Here is a 19,745-nt window from a genome sequence, read left to right as displayed (position 1 = left end):
ATTTCCTGAGTGACAGCACTGGTTTTCCAGTTTTCAGGAAGAGTCCTTTTGAATTCATACTGATAAGGCAATAAAAAAAGGGTCCTAGATGGCCTCAGGGTGGGGGCTGGTCTTCTAAAGCACCAAGGGATAATTAGGAGGGCTCAAACTTCCTTCTCTCTAAGGACCACTTGGAAAGGAAGGTGGTCCTGAAGATTCACACTCTAAAAGTGCTGAAGAATGACATTGATGAGCTCCCAGGTACTCGACATCAGAGGGTACTAGAAGAGTAGGGTACCCAGACAGGCATGGAGGCTTTGGGCTGTCTTCCACCTAACCTGTGTCCATCTTCTGTTTGGGTATTCAGAATCTGCCTCTTTCTATAGCAGACTGGAAGATGTATTTCTCCAAGCTCTGAAAGCTAGTCTAGAAAACTACTGAAACTGGGGCGACGATTGAGGAGCTCGGAAGCCTGTCATAGCAGGAGGTAGAGTTGGCATCTGAAGTCGGACAGTCCTCTGAGACTGTGCCCTTTCCCTCATGAGATCCAGTGCCAACTCCACCTAGAAAGTGTCAGAACTGTGTTAAAGGACACCGAGCTGGTATCCTGGAAGTAAAAACTGTGTGTGGAGAAAATAAACAAACACCTATAAATATGCTATCAGAGGGCTTGCATATAAAGAAATGATGTTTTTGTAGCGAAGTAATGTATTTGTGCCAATACATTAGGGACCTTTAGATGAGTTCATAATTTATACATAAATCTTAAGTTTCTAACTTCAGTGTTGGTAATATTAAAGCTGGGTAGAAATAAATCAATGCTTGCACCAATCTCGTTTTTCTTAATTCTTATAGAAATAGCTTTTCATAGTTCGCCCTTGTTTTCTCTGTCACTGTTTTGGCCACGGTGTTTCCAAGCTCAAGGAATCATCTCACCTCAGCCTCCCGAGCGGCTAAGACCACGGACACCCACAGCATCGTGCTCAGCTCCCAGGTCCTTTACTGGTAACCTCCACTGCAGGGCAGAATTACTTTCTCATCTAACTTTGAATATTGTCCTAGAAGAAACTACAGAACTACCCATTTCTACCAGTAAACAAACTATTTTGTCTTGGCCCTGGCTTTGTAGACAAACAACTGGAATGTTTCACTCCCCTCAGAAGAGACTCAATAGGAAAGGGGTTTATTTTTCTCCTCTCAGTCACTATCCCAGAATTCCACGACAGTACCAAAGCTACAACTGTTTAAAAGTTAATAAAAAATTAACTGGGGAGTTTTTTTTAATTAAAGAATTTCTTTTTTTCCTACCTCTTCAGGATTATGTAGACCTGAAATAACTAACAGGAAGTTCAAAAGAAAAATAACTTCAGTGAAACGGTAGACATTCCAAATGGAGTGGAAGAGCGGTGCGGACTTTACCTACTGCGCAGAAAAATCTAAGGACAGCAGACCCACATGCCAGCTGGATAAGGGAGCTCCCCTCAAAGATAACATTACACCCCATTTTTCTGGCTTATTCCAGCTGTTTGGTATTTGCATTTTTAGTGTCAGGACTTAAAAATCTTAGAATGAGCCGGGCGGTGGTGGCGCACGCCTTTAATCCCAGCACTCGGGAGGCAGAGGCAGGCGGATCTCTGTGAGTTCGAGGCCAGCCTGGGCTACCAAGTGAGTCCCAGGAAAGGCGCAAAGCTACACAGAGAAACCCTGTCTCGAAAAACCAAAAAAAAAAAAAAAAAAAAAAAAAAAAAAAAAATCTTAGAATGATAACATGAAATCCTTAGAATGATCTAGAAGTAGCATAAGATACAAGGAAACCCTTGTCCATGCACAGGTGTCCTCCTGAAAAGCTGCTCATCGAGTAACACACAGAGTTCACTTTTGCCCCCCATCTGCCCTTTACAAAGTACACATAGTTGTTTTCCCTTCTGCAGGTTTATTGTCCATGGTTTCAGCAATTCAACATCAACTGAGGCCTGAAGATATTAAATGGGAAATTCTAGATATAAACAGTTCATAAAATGTAAATTGAACACCTTTCTGAGTATCACAGTAAATCTCACTCTACCCTGCCCCAGTCTACCTTGATATGAACCATCCATCTGTCCAACGTATCCACTGTGTATGAGCTACCCACCTGTATATAATGTAGTAGACACCTTCACTACCTCAGTTTCTATGTTCAAATAACTAACTCCTGTGTTATTAGTTTATAAGAACCTCATGTCACAAGAGTATTGACACTGGCATTGTGAATTTGCTGAAGAGAAGGGGTAGAGTGCTTTGTTCAATTACAAGGTGAACATTCTCAGCGAGGAAAGGAAAAGCAAAGCTGCACACATGGAGGTTGCCAAGACGTACTATCAGAATCAATCCTCTAACTCTGAAATTGCCAAGGAAGAGGCAATTTGTGCTAGTTTTGCTTTAAAAGCTCAGTAGCAAAAGCTGCAGCTACAGTGTGCAATCAGTGTTTAGTTAAAAAGGGAAAGGTGCATATATAGGTAAACAACACAATATTAAAACACACAGCGCTTAGCAGCCACGGTTTCAGGCATCTGTGACGGGTCTTGGAACATATTCCCAGGAAACAAGAGGGGAAGGCCTACCATATTCATTGAGAGAACTTTGTTTCTGTTTATTTCCATGAAGGAGGGTATGCAGGGGGAGCCAGCATGGTGACATCACTGTTTTTAATTACTTACTCCTCTTGGATCATCAGGGTATGACTTTCTTTTTTCTCAAATTCTAAGTGAATGACTAAAATGCATCATTCAGAGAGAAAAATAAGAATGTAGTGTTGGCAGTGTAGGTGAGTCATTGAAATCCATCCTATCATATTTAATAAATAACCTGCTATTTTGACTCTGCTCCATCTTACCTGGACTAGTCAACTAAAAGTGTTTCCCCACATTCCTAATCTGATTGGCTCAAGGTTGAAGGTTAATAGACAGGTATGTGGTGGTATTGTGTTCCCCAAAATATTGTGTACCCTAATAAACTTACCTGGGGTCAGAGAACAGAAAAGCCACTAGATACTTAGGATAGGCAGTGGTAGCACACGCCTTTAATCCTAGCATTCCAGAGGCAGAGATCCATGTGTTCAAGGATACAGACAAGCATGGTGACTCACGCCTTTAATTCCAGAAAGCGAGGCTTTAATCCCAGGGAGTGGTGGTAGAAAGCAGAAAGGTATATAAGGTGTGAGGACCAGAAACTAGAAGCTTTTAGCTGGTTAAGCTTCAGGCTTTTGAGCAGCAGTTCAGCTGAGAGCCATTGGGATGAAGACAAAGAAGCTTCCAGTCTGAGGAAACAAGACCAGCTGAGAAGTTGGCCAGGTGAGATAGCTGTGGCTTGTTCTGTCTCTCTGACCATCCAGTGTTCACCCCAATAACTGGCCTCAGGTTTGATTTTATTAATGAGAACTTTTAAGATTCCTGCTACACAGGTCAGCTGGTGACTCATTTTCTTGACCTAGGTTAACCCTTTTATCTACTTCTCATTATACCTCATTTGATTTATATCTTTGCTTTCTTACTCAGAGGGGACTAGAATGTCTCACTCAGAGTGGCAAGGGTACCTCCCTGAGATGTTACTGTTCCCTCCACAAAAACAACTAGAAGATTTTTAAACTACAATGGATGTTGGGACAGTTGCTCAAAAGTTCAGGATGAATGTTCCTAGCAGGTAATAAATGTTTTTGAAAAAGGTTTCCAAGAGACCTTATACTTCTGATTCATAATACAGAATCTTTAGATGGATTAAAAATGTAGAATTATATTTGAGATTTTAAGGGGAAAACACTAAAGTTTCTGCAATCCTAATGTATTTTAAAACCCAGCTTGATTAGAACAAAAGCAGTGGTCCTGGGTCTTGGGGTTTGGATAGAAAAAAGTCCAAGTGTTGAGGGCTCAGTCCCCAGCTGGTGTGGGGTGGGGGGGAGAGGGAAGTAAATGTGTCATGGGGATGCTATCTTCATTGGGGTGACACACTGGGATGGCTATTAGGAGGCAGAGCCTCTTTGCTGGGAGTAAGTCACTGTGGGTGTGCTTCTGAAGAGTGTATCTTGTCCCTGGCTCCTTAACGTCTTTTTCTCTCCACTTCCTGCCTTCCACGAAGTTAGTCACTTTGCTCTACCAGAGGCTCCCAGTCTTGATGCTCAGTCTCACGTGGACCCATGAGGAATGGAGCCAATTACATCTGATCTAAAACCTCTGAAGCTGTGGGCCAACACAAATCCCTGCTCCCTTAAGTTTTTCCCAGTGTTCGGTCAGCAAAGAAAGACTGGCTGATACAACCCTCCTGTCAGCACTCCAAATTGTGGCACAAAGCACAGATTTCCACAGGAAAGAAATATAAATTTAAATCCAGAGAAAATGACCTTACATATAAATTTATTTTGGAAATGAAAAATAAAATGCAATTTTTAGGGGTTAGGGTGCATTTAATCCCCTCTTCTTGGCTAAATATATCTAGGTGCTCTAAACCTTTTGAAGGGTGCTCGAAACCAATCTAGGTGCTCAAAACCTCCTTATGAGGGCCACTTAGAGAATACACTGAGTTTATAGTAGAGATAAGCAATACCCTGAGCAGCCAGCTGGGCTAATTACCTACACCTAACCTGCTGGATTCAGTCCCTCAAGGCCCTTGCCATGCAGCCCTCTGTGACTGGTGTCTCTGCTGGACTTGCACTCAAGTGTGATGGAGAGAGAGCATTTTCTGTTATACAAATCCTGGTGGTTGTTTTTTTTTCTATTAATAAATTGGAAGTAATCAGAAAAATAGAACCCCAGATGATGTCCATCTCTTACCAGATCAGCTATATTTTTTCAAAGGACTTCTCTGTAAGATGTTCTCTATGCAGATGCATTAGGGACCACCAGGGGCATCCAGATCAATATATATTCCTTGTGTTTACCTGCAGATAGCTGGCATATCAAACTGACAAAACCTTTACTTTTCTCCTGCAAATCTAAAGTCCCCCCACCCCACCCCACCCCCATCCCTAAGCCAAATTAATCACGTTGCTTCATTCTTTAGCAAAGGGCTAGATGAGTTGTGACTCTGTAAACTTTAGGAACTCATTTATGATGTTGCCTGATCAGAACTTACATTTATTTACCCAGTGTACCCATAAAACCTAGCTTTCATTAGTGCTGGGAGGAACTGTCTTGCTCTCCTCGCTGGGGAAGGTGAAGCCAGAGAAGATAATTAGCCATGAAACAATACGGAGGCTTGCTGGGCAAGCAGTAGTGTGAAAACAGTTACTCCTCACAAAAGAGGGGAAATTAGCTTGCTGGATAAAAAAGGAGGTGTCAGATTGAAGACTGAAAGGCCTGCCAACAGAAGTAGATAGCTCTATGCATCATTAATGAAATTTTTTAACACTTAAACGCCACAGCTGTCCACATTTAAATGCATGTATATGCCATGTGTTTCCAAAGATTAATATGGATGCTAAAACATTTCTTTCTTCCTTAAATTTCTAGATGTTGTTTCTGTCTATCTCATTTCACCTACTTTCTTTCCAAGAATCAAAATGTTCCAGCTTTCTCAGCACCGCGCCCTCATTTCCGAAGCCCACATACGCCGCCACACATCCTGGAGACGGGCAGCGTGCTCATTATATTTTAACAAACACATTATTTTACATTCATAATACCGATATTTTAGTCAACAGAAAGTTTGTTTTGATTTCTCTGCTTCACAGAGTGAAGACTTATGATGTGCGTTCCCTTTCAAAACTTCCTCCCGGAGCATCAAGGCTCCCTGAAGCAGCCCCGTTTTGGCAGAGATTCAGTTCTGTGCAGGGCCAAAAGGAATAGAATAAACAAGCACTGCTCCATGCAGCTGGCGAGATCATTTACATATTACTGCACACCAAACATGAAGACCTGAATATGGATCAGAGCTACGGTGGCGTTGACACAAATGTCACAGAGATAAAGAGAGACACAATCCAACACATCGCTGTTTATTTTGCCACTGCTTCTGTATGAGTGCCGCTAAGGAAAAAATGGGGGAATTGCATTTTGAAAATTGGCCTCCTTTCTGTATTTGAAGTGGGTTCTTTCTAACCATAGCGCAAGAGAAGAAGGAAGCAAAAAGGCGTGAGTGGGGCCTCTCGGATTCTCCGGGTTTGCTTTATCAGTTAAAACAGTTTCAATGTCTTCAGTTTGGGATTAGGTAGATTAGTGATCTTACAAAAATGTTTTTTAAAATGCAAAGCTGCCTGAATTCCCATCTAGCCCTTTCCCCAGTCTTGATTATTTCAGCCTAACACTGAGCTCTTTAATTGGGTTGAGGTCCCTGGTAGGGGGTGATGCAGGAAGTAAAGATCCAGGAAAGATGCTTCAGGAAGCACCGTGCAGTGGGCAGGAGTCGCCTAGCAGCCTTAGCTGATGTGCTTTGGTCCTTGTTTCTGCACATGAAGCTTGTGACTTCCAGTTGACTCTTTTTGACCTCAGCAAGAGGTGTCCTAGAAAAGAGGAGATTCCTCTCTGGATATGCATTGCTGCAACTTCTTTTCCCCCATTCCCATCCTTGGGAAAGACAAGAGTTGTAAGAACATCCTGAGTGAGGAAACTCAGACTCAGAAGGACAAACAAGGTATGTACTCACTCGTAAGTGGATACTAAGAAGCAAAGCAAAGGATAACCAGACTACAACCCACAGCTCCAGAGAAGCTAGCTAACAAGGAGGACCCTAAGAGGGACACATGGATCACCCTGGGAAGGGGAAATAGATGAGATCTCCTGAGTAAACTAGGGGTGTTTGGGGGGGCAATGGAGGGTAGGGGATGGGGGATGGGAGCATGGGGGAAGGGGATGGTTGAGCTGGAACAGAGGTGGAGTGGGAGAGCAATGAGGGAGAGATATCTATAGAGGGAGACATCATGGGGATATGGAGAAATCTGTTGCAAGGGAAGTTCCCAGGAACCCACAGGGATGACCCCAGCTTAGACTAGTAGTAGTGGTGGAGGTGGTGCATGAGTTGGCCTACTCCAGTGATCAGATTGGTGAATGCCCTAACTGTCATCATAGAGCCTTCATCCAGTAACTGATGGAAGCAGATGCAGAGAGCCGTGGCCAAGCACCAGGCCGAGCTCCAGAAGTTCAGTCAAAGAGAGAGAACAGGGATTCTATGAGCAAGGGGCATCAAGACCATGATAGAGAAACCTACAGAGACAACTGAACTAAGCTATTGGGAACTCAAGAACTTTGGACCGACAGCTGTAGAGCCTGCATGGGACTGGACTGGGCCCTCTGCATGGGTGAGACAGTTGTGTAGCTTGGTCTGTTTGAGGGGCCCCTGACAATGGGAATAGGATCTATCCATGGTACATGAACTGGCTTTTTGGAGCCCATTGCCTGTGATGGGATACCTTGCACAGCCTTGATGCAGGGGGAGGGGCCTGGGACCTGCCTCAGCTGAATGTGCAGGGCTCTGCTGACTCCCTATGGGAGGCCATACTTTTTAGAACATGAGGATGGGGGAGTGGGAGGAGGGATGAGGAAGGGATCTTCTGTGGTTGGAATGTGGAATGAACAAAAAATTTCTTAATAAAAAAAAAGAAAAGAAAAAGAAGAACCAACAAAGGTAACATAGATAAAGACGACAGAGAGGAGATGAGGGATAAAGAGAATATAAGATATTTTGCTCTCTATCACATTCAAATGCCTTTATCCTGAATTGAACAAGATGGACTTACATGCAAAAATGCTTTCAAAATGGATTATTTTAGTAGCTTATAGACCTTTAATATCCAGGAGTAACTGTCATAGCTATTCTTGCTGAAGACTAAAAGAAAAGGGAGAAATCAGGGCTCATGGATTCATCTAATCACATATAAATATCATTAAAGTTTATTGTAGAATGATCTTTAAAATTTAAGCCAAGGGAGTTGAAAACACTTGGCCAAGTGAAAAGTACTTCCTTTCAATAACAATTGAAAAATTACTTTGACTGGGCCAATGAAAACCCCTCTATTTCCACAATTCCAAATTCAAGAAATGGAATTCATTGCATCAAGGAACAGCAAGTGAAATCCTGTCATAACCATATGTGGAAAGGCTGATCCTTAACACAGAGGTGAGTTCAGAGCTGGGACACCAGGTCACTATTCAGTCAACGGGACTGTGATCTCTGACTGACACCGATAGGTTCAGAACTCAGTGATGGGTCCTTGGGAGGTGATAAAACCTTGGGAGGTGAGACTTAGTTGAAGGGAGGGAGTTCTTGGGGATATACCCTTGGGGGCTCTGCCACTGGGCTCCCCTTGTTCTCTCTAGAACCTGGTTAACACAGGCAAGCAGCTTTGCTCTGTCACAGTCTTCCACCATTGGGTCTTTGCTTCACTACAGGCTCAGGAACAATGAAGTTGTCTAACCATAAACTAGCCCTCAAACCCATGAGCCAAAATGAATCTTGCCTCCTTTGATTTTCTCAGCGCCACAAAACAAAACCTGACTAACACAAATGCACAAGGAAGAGTTCTTACTCAAAAGGCCATTAGACGTTCTTGTGGAAATTTATGAAAACCCCATCGCAAAACTTTAAAGGAAACTGGAGACAACAGTGTGTTTACTATAACCCTACATATCACTTCCAAACCAAACTTCCCAAAATAAATCCTTGCATTGTATTACTTCACTCATAAGACCAAACCACCCTTAATCACACACATGAAAACACATGCACATACAACTTTCAATGGGGATTTTTTATTCTAAATTATTGTCTTTTTTTAAGGCCTTCCATAATCTGGTCACCTATAATGACTGGCACTCAATTTGTTGCATTCTTCTGAAGATAATATTCACTACAACAATTGCCTCATGAATGGTCCCTGCCCCTTGTGGCACTGTACTTTGCTCTTAGTAGATCTTATTAACATTCTTACGTGAATGAATGAACGGATGGCTGTGGGTTCTATTTTCTTCACCTAAAATTTTCAAAATTCAGTTATAAATTCTTCTAAAGAATAAAACATCACTCAGCCCTCGGAGGTCTCTCTATCATTTGAGTCTCACATTAGAGGTAGAGTGATGTAATTTGCCACAGTCATTTATTCATTTAACAGATACTTGTTGACCCAACAATGTGCTGCCCAGACACTGAGCACACAAGAAGCATCTCCACAGTTTTAGAGTTCCTTTTGTAACAGATGCTGTCATTTCCATCCCAAATGCAGTTTGAAGTAATTATTGTCTCATCTATGTCAATATCGTCTTACTGTCGGTATATATACATACATACATACATACATACATACATACATACATACATATATGGTTTGGAAGTTCATTGAGAATGAAGATGTTCTGCTTTTCTGCAGGCAAAAATCCCAGAGTGGCAACCACACTGCAGGCACTCACAGGGTATTTCTAGACTATTGGTTGGTTCATTCCTTCCTAACCCATAACCCAGTGGAATCAGCAAAAACCATGCATGCATATAGATTAAACATTCAGAATACAATGCATACTTGGGAGTCAACAGTAATAAACTGGCAGTATTATGGCTATGGAAATAATATGTTTTATGTGTGTTAAAATAGCTTTAACTTTGATATCTTGAGCCTATGGGCTTATATCTATAATGTTTTATACACATTCTTTTACACACAAAAATTGCCTTTTCAATTTTGATATTTTAATTTCAATTTCCCATGACTTAAACATAATATCTTTATTTGATATTCAGTAAACTCAGTCATAAATGTGTTTAAAAATTGTAAACATAACTCAGGGGAAACAACAGACCTAAATATTAGACCTAAATGGAAAAGGAAGTCAGGGCGGCTCTAACCTTCCTGCAGCAAGATGAGACAATTATTTGATGCTTGTGGTATTTGCACTGAAATGTTTTCTCTCAAGTCAGAATGTAAATGTGACTTCATGATCAACAGATTGGTCCTAACGCTCAGTGCCTGTATATCTGGACCAGTTCTTCTTGAAAACGCTCACACAGACCTGCATTGTGATTGGCCACTGCAAGGGTCTGTGTTCTTTCCAGGATGCTTACCCTATAAAGACTTTAGTATCTTAGCTCATGGCTAACCAATTCAAAACACAAGACAGAGTTCTGCACAAGGAAACAAGAGTATTCTTTGATTGGTTAAAACACGGAATACGTCAGAAGGAGAAGAGGTAGTCCAAAAAGAGCTAAGTGGCAGATTAGGATAAAAATGAAAATAAGTAGTAGCCTAACAAAGTCAAGTTATTACCTTTTTAGACAACTTCATTCACTTGTACCATAAACATATTGATAAAATATGTTAAAATATACAACAAATTTGTTGATCACCAGGTACAAGCTAAAAAAAAATATATGACTTGCAGCTAGTGGGTCCGAATATAACCTGTGATCTGATTCCAGGAAGAGATTCCATTTATTCTAGAAGGTCAGGAAAAATGGGATTGGAGTCAATTTTGAGAGAATAACAAGACTTTTCTGGGAGGGAACCAAGGGCCGGATGGACCCGGAAGGCAGAAGAAACGAGGCTTCATGGCAAGAGGGAGCAGTCTGCACTTGAAAAGGGTCTGGCCTACAGCGAGGGCAGAGACTGGATTAGAAACAAACCCAGACAAGCAGAAAAGAGGGCTAATCAGATTAGTACTTCTAAAAGTTTCCGCGGGCTTCAGAGTGGAGAGAAGACGAGGTCTGGGAAAGGCTATGGCAGAGGTATTGCTGAGAACAAGTGTCACTCACGTGTGCGGAACGTTGGCCTTGTGCACCTGCAGTACCTCACATACTCTATGCAGACTAATCATTGGCCAAAGCCTCTGCCAGCCTGGGCTAAGGTGGCATTAGCACACTTAGAGGAAAGGACTCTTTATACAGTAAACCCCCGAGCTGAGATGATGAGCTGGATGCAAGGGACAGAGAGACCGAAGAGTGAAGGAAGGCCCTGTTCTTTGCCTTAGCACGACGGAAGAGCTGACGCTGTTTTTCCTTGCGATCTATACGACTGGAGAAGGATCAGCTTGTCGGGAAAGATTAAGATTTTTCTTTTGAACAAACAGAGTTTGAAATGCCTTGGGGAGATCTCTGGAGAACTGTAGTCCTGACTTTGTGTGTCTGGAGTTCCTGAAGCTGTGGGTGGAGTGTGATTGCCTAGAGAGAAGAATAAGATAAAAAGAGCAGCTGGACTTGAAAGCCGGGTAGAGCAGGGTGAATAAAGAAAGGGGAAAGATCAATGTGGACCAGAGTATTCAGACGGAAGCTGGGGGATGAAGAGGTTTTCAGCTGACCTCCGAGAGCTGGGCAGGAGAATTTTAGAAAACTATTCTTCTATTAAATGATGTATTATAATATAATAATTCCTTTAAATATAGAAAAATATAAGGAATATAAAATATTTGACATAAGCCCAGTAAACATTTTACTTCATCCCTGACACGTAGAACACATTAAAAATCAGAACGGTAACATGCATACATACATGGCATGATCAGCATTTTAAATACATCTTGCTCTGCATTGTATCAAAATTTCTAGGTCATAAAATATTTATGAATAATGTGAGTTTTAATCACTTTAGATATACTTAAAACTCTACTGGAAATGTATGTTTTCGGAACGTCATATTACTTTCACATTGGGGACAGATTTCTAGATAACATAAGGATATCTTCCTATGAATAGCTCAGATTCTCTGAGGGTAAATTTTTAAAAAGATAAATACTGACAGTGTTACATTGCATGTCATTCCTGACTAGTTAGGTTGGATGCTCGTTTGCTCATTTATGGTTGACTAACTATTTTATTACTGATTTGTAACTTGTTTGGTCATATTCTTTGCCAAGTTAAATATATACATACATATATAATATATATATGTGATGTATGTGTGTATATGTACACATATATGCATACACACACACACACACACACATACACACACACACACACAGCTAGATAGACAGGTTGGTCCAAAATGTTTCTATAGTTACTGTGGGGTCCATCAGAGGAGGCTTGGGAGGTTATGGGCTTTGATTTTTAAAAATAATGGAAATATAACATATCCTTAATGAGAGGATGACATAATTACAACAGCGTCTCAGCCATTTAAGTCAGATATGCTGAGACTGAGTAGACCGGAGGAGGTGCTTGGAGATAAGCATACTAGCATGGAATGGAATCTACAGGATCGTTGGGGATTCTAACAGGAGTGTGAGTGGTAGGGTGTGCGCATGTGCTAGATCATTGTGACATACATAAGGAGAGACAGAGCCACCAATAAACCAAAATTAAATGCTAGAAATAAAAACTTAAAACTATAAAGTACGTGAAGAACTTCCTTAATGGGTTTATAACTAGATTGCAGATAGCAAAAGGATCAGTGAGATTAGGCAATAATAATTTTAAAATTCTTAACTGAAGTGCCAAGAGAAAGTGATCACATGGATAAAGAAAATGTATGATTCCATCACCACAATGGGAAGTATCCGTTCATAAAGAATAAATGATATTATTTGGAAAAAAAGTGGCATGATCTAGCGATCATCATGTTCGAGAGAAATGAGCCACATTCAAAGACAAACATCATACCACCTCTCCCTAGACTCTAAATGCCGAAGGGAGAGTCTTTGGGAAGAACAAAAGGAATAGCAGAAGGAAGCAGGGGGCAAGAAAAGGTAATGGAGAGGAAGAATGTGAGCGAGCTATTTTATACGAATGTATGAAAATATCACAATAAAACCCATTGTTTGGTCCTATAGAGAAATACTAATAAAAGAAAAAATTAAAAGATTTTAAAATAAAAGTCCTATGTGGAAACAAAAGGAAAAGGCTTCCTTCTTTGCTCACTATCATTTGGTGGCATGCTTATTAAAACAAATATAGTAACTCGGCTCTTGCAGGCAGTGGGACACAGACAGACTTGTAAGCAAGGCTTGTGAATATGTTTGTTGGCTTTCTCCTCTCTGTCCACTGATGCAGGGGAAACGTTGCCGGAGACTCTCATCTCCCTGCAGTCATGTCTAAGGCAGAGTCTCCTAAGCAGCTCAAACAGCTGCATAAGCTCTTCAATGGAGGACTGAGTTTCAAAACAATGGATGAGACTCAGGAGCCATGTTGAACAATGGGGACTCCTCATCAGCAGTGTGGTGATGAGACATCCAGACACCAAATGCTCCAGGGATTTTGGATTTGTCACCTACACCACTGTGGAAGAGTCGGATGAAGCCATCAATGCAAGGCCACACAAGGTGGATGGAAGAGTTGTGGAGCCAAAGAGAGCTGTATCCAGAGAAGATTCACCAGGTGCCCACTTAACTGAAAAAAAGATCTGTGTGGTTGGTAGTAAGGAAGACACTGAAGAACATCTGTGAGATTATTTTAAGTGGTATGGGAAAATTAGAGTGGTTTAAATCATGACTGACAGAGACAGTATAAAGAAGAGGGGCTCTATTTTGTGACCTTTGATGAGCGTGACTCCATGGGTAAGGTTGTCATTCAGAAATACCACACTGTGAATGGCCACAACTGTGAAATAAGAAAAACCTCGTGGAAGCAGTAGATGGCTAGTGCTTCATCTGGCCAAAGAGGTCAAAGTGGTCCAGAATCTTTGGTGGTGATTATAGAGGTGGTTTGGGTGGCAATGACAATTTTGATCATGGAAGAAGCTTCAGTGGCCATGGTGGCTTTGGTGGCAGCTGTGGTGGTTGAGGTAGATATGGGGATGGTGGGACACCTGTAATGGACTCAATGATGATGGAAATAATTTTGGAGGTGGGGGGAGCTATAATTATTTGGGCAGTTACAACATTCAGCCTTCAAATTTTGGACCTACAAAAGGAGGAAACTTTGGAGGCAGGGGTTCAGGCCCTTTTGGGGTTAGAGGCCAGGATTTGCTAAACCACAAAAGTCATGTGTCTATGGTGGTTCCAACAGCAGCAGCTCTGGCAGTGGCAGAAGGTTTTAATTACTGCCAGGAAAAGTCTTTTCTTTCTTCCAAGTGAAGACATGGAGGTGTGCAAAGGAAAGTCATCTGCCACAGCGACACAACTAACGGCCACGCTCTTAATCACGATGTTTGTTTGGAATGCTCATGGAACTAACCTGCTTCCCTTGAGAAATTCACTCTTCCCACTGAAACTTCCTCAGATGCACATCATGTCTTATATTTAACTTTCAAGTATAATTTAAAGTAATTTCTTTCTTCTTGCTTTCCTTCTCCACTCTTGCTCCTCTCCTTCCACCCTCCTCTTCCTGCTCCTGCCTCCTCCTTTCCTCCCCCTCCCCCACCTCTCTCTGATCACAAGTAGAAACAAGAGAGAAGACATAGATATCTATATGATGCACCTTCATATCTTTGGAGAAAATAGTGAAAGATTTCTAAAATAAAAGTAGTCATAGGCCCCTGCTATTGAAAGAACTTTTTGATATTGGGAGCCTGGCTAGAAATATTCCAGAGAAGGAAGCTGTTTTTGACATGTATAAGGATTTTTTTTTTTAAACAACCATCTCTCTTGTAAGTAATTAAGTACAAGTAATTACATAATTACTTGATTATGTAGCAGCAGTAAAATCTTACAGGAGGTTTCTCACTTAAACTCTAGCCTTATAAAAATAATTGCCACAAGTCAAATTTATTTTCTAAATGCAGTAATTCTTTCTGCATTTAATTTTTGCTCATGGGGGTGGAATCGAAGTCTATTTTTGTTTAATGACCAGAGCCAGAGAAATGTATACTTTATTAATATGTCACTATGTTCAGATACCAATTTAAACACTCAGGATGATGCTTCAGGTTACAATGTGAGAAACTCCTAGACGGGAAATGAAATTATAAGCTGAGATGGCATTCTAAAGAAAGTCTTCTGTCATAAAGTTGTAAAATCATTAGATCAGGGTGAGGACACTATTACTTAAGTTAAAAATAGCTTTTAAAAGTTCTTAGTTTTCAAAATACATCACCAATAGTAATACAGAGAAAGTGAAAAAGTATTCAGAGAGAAAGAAAGAGAGAGAGAGAGAGAGAGAGAGAGAGAGAGAGAGAGAAAATGGCTTTCTATAACACCCCTTGTAAGGAGCCTGAGCAATGTAACGTATCAGGTTCCTTCCCTTTTATTTCATTCTTTCTTTCCTTTTTAAAAAGTGAGCTGGCTCATCATTGCAATTTTTCTCAAGTTCTTAGAACTCTAATTAAAATGTGGTAATTGGTTATGTTACCTCAATTACCATGATGCATGGACATTGATGCAAAGTGACACCAATTGAATCCCTTGGGTGTTTTACCCTGGGGCCATCCCATTTATTGTGGCCTTATTATTTTCAATTATGTGGCTAGATGTGTTGTATACTTTCAAGGCCATTAAATGTGTATGGTTTTTCTGGACGCAAAGTTCTATTCTCAGGAGAGCTCTGCAGGATCAGAGCAGAAGGGAGAAAACCGTGTATGTGAAGATAAAACCTCAAGCCCTTGATTCACTAAGAATTCAAAGGTGCACTTGCTTGAAACAAGGCATTTCAAAGGAACCTAGGTTATTTCTGTTTAAACATGTCTTTGAAAAGCAAGAATGGTTTATACTATTAGACAACTACTGTGCCTACTAAAACAGAGATCTCATAACAGGTAAAACTGATAGGAAAACAGATGCAAAATACTAATTTCTTCTATCTTTTCCAATACTTTTACTTTTTGTTTGTTTGTTTTCAGACAAGATCTCACCAAGAAGCACAGGCTGGCCTGGAATGTACTGTATAGCTCAGGCCACAGTTCTCCCATCTTGGCCTCTGGAGGGCTAGTTTAATAGGCCTGCACGACCATGCACGGAAAGACAAGTTCTCTCTGTCTGTCTGTCTCTCTCTCCCTCCCTCCCCCCTTAAATATTTAATTGATTTTAGTTTCTTAATTCATCACACAAGTACACTGTTTTGACATCATTCCCTGACCTTCCTCTCCCTCCGCCCACTTCTCACGTGTCTCCACGCCCTCCTGAATTCATAACCTCTTTTATAGACAAAAGTTGTCTTGCACTGTAGATAAAGCTTTGGGCCTCTTAGCAAGGCTACGCAAAGCTGTTTTGAATGTCTTTCAGATGCATATTTTAAGAGATCTGTCCTCAGAATGAACATGAAGGTAAGAGTAGTCTGAATCTTGACAGAATGAAGTGTTTCCCAGCGGGAACACTATAGGCATTGGTGGGAAGATTTGTGTATGGGGTAGCTTATTCATTCTGGGTTGTTTCATTTCAAAGCCAAATGTATCCTCGGTGGTCACAAACAACTCCCAAACATTCGCCTCAAAAATCTTGGTGCAAATCTGGAAATGACCAGTGGCCACGATGACGCAGCATTCTGCCAGGCCATTCTGAAATGATACCTGCATCTTCTCCAGCTTTACTTTTCTGAAATGGCATCCTTGAACAGCTCAAAGTGGTAGAAAAATTCTGGCTTTGTTTCTCTCCTTGCTTGGCCTGCTATCTCTAAATAGGTATAACACTGGACTGGAAAACCAAGGAGGGCTTTTCTTCCAAGCAATAAGCAAGGATGTGGCAGAAACTTTAAGCATGTTACTTTACATTTAATGAAGAATGTTCAGGTCCATTTCTATGAAGTATTTCTAAACTAAAATCCTATGATAGACAAAGAGCACACTTTTGGTTAAGCGAATGTGATTACACTATTCTCGGGAACCTTGGCTATGCTTTGTATAATAGACATTCTTTTAAAACACTTTTTGTGACTCAGGATAGTTTTGATATATGTTCTGTATATACTTAAAAATACTGTCATCTTTGTTGCTATTGGATGACATGCTCACCCATTTTTGTTGTATATATAAGATTATCACCATGCTTTGATATGCAAATGGTGCACTGAATACTATAGTCAATAAAATATGCATATCCATAATCTCAGAGTTTCTTTTGTGTATGTGTGTGGTAAGGATGCCAAAAACTTACTCTCTTAATACATTTCTTGTAGGAAAGGCAATATTATTAACTGTATTTATGCTTTTATACATTACATCTCTAGATTATTCACTCTACCATAATTGAAACTTTGCATTCTTTGATGGACCTCTTTCCACTGTCCCAGTCTCCTGTCCCTGTAATCACCATTCTGCTCTGTTTCTATATATTTGCTTGTTTTCTCTGCTGCAACTTTAAGATTCCACACACAAATAAGATCGCCCACTATTTTTCTTGTGGTCTCCACTTATTTAATGTCATATGATGGCCTCTAGTTTTCCCTCTGTTGCTGTAAATGTCTGACTCTCCATATACAGGATGAATATACACAGTACAACTTATTTTTTTATTCATTCACCGGGAATGATCTCAGATCTCAGTTTCTGTATCTTGGCTATGGTGGATAATGTTGTGAAGAATATGAGTATACAGGTACCTTAATGAGGGGATGGCACATACTCAGAATAGAAACTGTGGGGTCATACAAAAATTCTAGTGTAGAACTTTCATATCATTTCCCACAGTTGCAGCAATCGACTTCCCACAGTAGTGAGTGGGAGAGCTTTTGTCTGTATCCTCTTGCCTTTTTGGTAAAAGTTGGTTGAAGTGTTTTAGATGTCAATTAGGTCATGTGGCTTTACAATAACATCCATGTCCTTTTACGTTCATATTGATTCTCTGGTCTATCAGTTATTGAGACGGGGTGTTGAAATTTCTCTCCCATACTCTGTTTTTCTTGTCTCTTCACGGGAATAGGTTTTCTATGTGGTATATTCGTAAGTTGTCCTAGACACTTAGAAATGTCTTCTTCTCATGGTAAATTGGAACTCCCATTGAGAAGAAATGTCCTTCTTTATATCTTGTGGTGTTTTTTGCTATGACATTTACTTTGTTTAATATTAATATGTACACTCTACTACTATTTGGTAGGCAGTGTATGGTTGAATTTACCCAATTTAACAATTACGTTCTTTTGAGTAGTTTTTAGTCCATTTCATTCACTGGGACTATTGGTGCAGCCATGTTAAATCTTCATCTTGTCTTTAAAAACCCGATCACATCTGTTTCCTATTTTCCTTTTCTCCTTTAAATGGGGATATGAAAGATGGGCTTACTTTGTTTCCTTTTGTGTCCTGCTCTAGCTTTTTGTTTGCTGCATCTTTAAGGTGGTACAACCGCATATACACACTTGATCTTATCACAGCCTCCCTTTAAAGGATGCCCTAGTGCCTCACATAAAATAAAAACGGTACAAAGCATCAAGGCATGTCTGCTTCCTGGCCTTTGGGATACTGTTGTTGTACATTTTATCCTCTGGGCTATAAATCGTACCAGGCACTGCTATTATCTTGATTTAAACAGTCTATTAATACACTTAGAGAGATTGAAATAATAGGGAAAGAGTTTCTCATTTACTCACAGTTATAATTCTCATGTTCTTTATTCCTTTGCATATCTAGGTTTCTATTGGCTGTAAGCTGTGTGTGGTTGATGGCCTCCCCTTAACATTTCTAGTAGTACTGTTATGCTGGCGGGGAACTTCCACTGTAGATGTTTAGAAACTACTTTTCTTCCCCTATTGGAATGCCATTTGCTCTGCGAAGGGAACTCTAGGTTATTTTCTTACATTGCTGCTTGACCTCCAGCTCCACCTTTCCCATCTCCTGACTTCCCTTGTTTCTGATAAAAACCTGGCAGTCACTCTTCTCGAAATGATCCTCGTTCCTCCTCTAGCTGCTTTGAAGATCCTGTCCCACCACTGGGCTTTATCAGTTTGGTCTGGTCTGCATTAGCTAGTTTTCTTGTTGTTACCACAAAAACCCTGACAAAAGCAACTGAAGGGGAAAAGAGTTGACTCTGGCTCACGGTCTGAGAATACAGCCCATGAGCACAGGGAAGCCGTGGCAGTAGGAGCTTGAGGTGGATGATCTCATTGTGTCCAAAGTCAAAAAACAGAGAGCCATGCTAGTGCTCAGCTAGCTCCCCTTATCCTTTTTATGAAGTCCAAGATCCCAGCCTAGGGAATGGTGCCACCCACAGTGGGTAGATCCTCCCACCGCAGTTAACCTAATCAAGATACTTCCTCGAAGGATGCCCAGAGGCCTGGTAGTGGTGGCACAAGCCTTTAATCCCAGTACACAGGAGGCAGAGGCAGGAGAATCTCTGAGTCTGAATCCAGTCTGGTGTACAAAATGAGTTCAGGAACAACTAGGACTATACAGAGAAATCCTGTCTTTGGGGGGAGGGGAGAGTATGCCCAGAGGACAGTCTCCCAGGTGATGTTAGATCCCATCCACTTCACAACTGAGATGAACTATCACACTGTTAGTGACATTTTTCTAATGTGATTGAACAGAAAGAAGATATTTCTAATTTCTTAGAAGTTCCACAAATTGTTCTCTTCAATTTTTTTTTTCGGTGTGTACCTTCTGTTGAAGAACTCAGAAGATAACTCTGTTTAGCTCTAGAGATTCCTGACTGTGGAGCCCTCTGCTCCCTGTCACACTGAAGACTTCCAGAAAATTAGCCACATTGGCTTCACCAGATTCCATGCAGAGCCTGGAAATGTCCTTGAACTGAGAAAATGGACCAACGAGCCCGAGAAAGCCTTATTAGATAAGAAAAGAATGTTAAAATGTATCTTCTGGGTGTTATTAGAAAAGTATTATTATAGAAATATGATTCCTAAAGCATAATGACTCAGAAGTATGATGACTTCTTTTGTAAAATGGTGAAAACTTACAATCAGCATAGGTATAGTATATAGTTATACCAATGCCTGAATAAAAAAAATTGACTAAAAAAAATCCTGTACTCAGTTATTCAGCAAATATTCATCAAGAGCTT

At 40.7% G+C, this 19,745-nt stretch overlaps 1 protein-coding gene and 1 long non-coding RNA gene across 2 annotated transcripts in view; one reads left to right on the top strand and one right to left on the bottom strand.

The window, feature by feature from the left end:
* The window catches only part of Akap6 (A-kinase anchoring protein 6), a 441,797-nt gene that overhangs the window by 21,825 nt on the left and 400,227 nt on the right, over nucleotides 1-19,745 (bottom strand).
* Nucleotides 5,460-17,748, top strand: LOC128110745 (uncharacterized). The gene is made up of 3 exons (XR_008218307.1): nucleotides 5,460-6,582; nucleotides 7,017-7,246; nucleotides 12,919-17,748. It is a non-coding gene; the product is annotated as an uncharacterized LOC128110745 (long non-coding RNA).

This window comes from Peromyscus californicus, unplaced genomic scaffold (assembly GCF_007827085.1).
Source record: "Peromyscus californicus insignis strain IS unplaced genomic scaffold, ASM782708v3 Scaffold_15__1_contigs__length_86483966, whole genome shotgun sequence".
NCBI classification, from domain to species: domain Eukaryota; kingdom Metazoa; phylum Chordata; class Mammalia; order Rodentia; family Cricetidae; genus Peromyscus; species Peromyscus californicus.
The sequence above is the reverse complement of the archived record's forward strand: the minus strand, read 5'-3'. Positions and strand labels throughout refer to the sequence as shown.